Consider the following 1,586-nt stretch of genomic DNA (forward strand, 5'->3'; position numbering starts at 1 on the left):
AATTTTGTCTTAGTTATAGTTTAAATTGCTCCCTTAAATCCAAAAGAATTCGATTGTTTAAACTTGAAAACAGTAGAAAACTTAGTGCTAGCAACAATCCTCGTGGGAACGATACTCATCATCACTCTATTACTTGGACGACTTATACTTGCTACATATTGCATGTTGTAGGAACCACGCATCAAGTTTTTGCGCCGTTGTCGGGATTGAGTTTTAAGTTAACATTGAGTTTTTCTGTAGTTACTAGATTGAAGTTTTAATTTTTGTTTTCAATTTTAGTTGGTTTGTGATCTCACTTTCTTTCGTAATTCTATGCAGTTTATCGAAGAGCGAGACGTCAGCCAGTGGTTCCGTTTGATCTTGAGATTGAAGAACCGCCGACGACTTAATAGAAGAGAGAGAAGAGAGGACATAGTGGTTGGAACAGAAGAAAAGTTGTTGAAATGGCGAACCAGAAAACAAGACACTAAAGGAATTCTCAGTTCCCACGGTTAATGGCAGTGGGCGAGTATTACTAGGCCTACGGTGCAAGCAAACACTTTGAGATTAAGCCGGCAATCATTCGATGATCCACAGTCGGTAAGTTTATGGTGATTTAAAGAAGATCCGAATCAGCATATTGCGAACTTCTTGGAATTTGTGACACCTTCAAGTTGAACGGAGTGTCAGATGACGCCATTAGGTTGAGGTTATTCACATTCTCATTGGGGGATAAAGCAAAGGTGGTTAATGGCACTACCATCGGGACTATCACAACTTGAAATTATCTAGTACAGAGTTCCTGACCAAGTTCGTTCCTCCACAGCAAATCACAAAACTGAGAAATGATATCACATCATTTCTACAAAATGAATCCGAGTCATTGTATGAGGCTTGGGAGAGTACAAGGAATTGATAGGAAATGTCCACACCATGGGTTGCCAGTTTGGCTTCAAGTCCAAACTTTCTACAATGGACTGATGGGTACACATGCAAACCATGGTGGATGCAGCATCAGGAGGAGCTTTGCAGAATAAGACACCAGAGGAGGTGTATGAGTTTGCTTGAGGTTTTGGCAAGCAACACTATCAAAGACCAAATGAGAGAGCAATACCAGAAAATCTACGGGTCTTCATGAAGTTGATGCCTTCACAGCTATCTCAGCCCAACTCACGGCACTTCAAAAACAGTTGGGAAGTATGCAGGTAACTCTATTCAAGCACCTCAACTAACTTGTGATTTTTGTTAGGAACCCATGTGAGCAGCGAGTGTCAAGTGGGGAACACATTTGCTTCGTCATCTTTCATCATTGGAGCAAGTGACCTACTTGGCAGAAATCAGAGGCAACCAAACAACCTGTACTCCAACACATACAATCCAGGTGGGAGAATCACATCCAAATCTGGCTTGGGCAATCAGAGCCAACAAAATAATCAATGGAACCAAATGACATTGCCAATAACCAACCATGGGGTGAATAATCAACTGGGAGATCCAAGAGTGACAAAGTTGGAGGACATGTTTGGGAATTCATGCAGGAGCCCACGGGATTTATAATGAACGAGACGATTTTCAGAAATCAAGGGTGTCCATTCGGAATCTTAAGG

The 1,586-nt window shown here is 41.5% G+C and overlaps 1 non-coding gene across 1 annotated transcript; it reads right to left on the reverse strand.

Moving 5' to 3' along the window:
• Nucleotides 1-814: 814 nt before the first annotated feature.
• Nucleotides 815-919, reverse strand: LOC116114032. The gene has a single exon (XR_004125501.1). It is a non-coding gene; the product is annotated as a small nucleolar RNA R71 (small nucleolar RNA).
• Nucleotides 920-1,586: the final 667 nt, after the last annotated feature.

The sequence above is a fragment of the Pistacia vera genome, unplaced genomic scaffold, assembly GCF_008641045.1.
Source record: "Pistacia vera cultivar Batoury unplaced genomic scaffold, PisVer_v2 Contig121, whole genome shotgun sequence".
Lineage (NCBI taxonomy): Eukaryota > Viridiplantae > Streptophyta > Magnoliopsida > Sapindales > Anacardiaceae > Pistacia > Pistacia vera.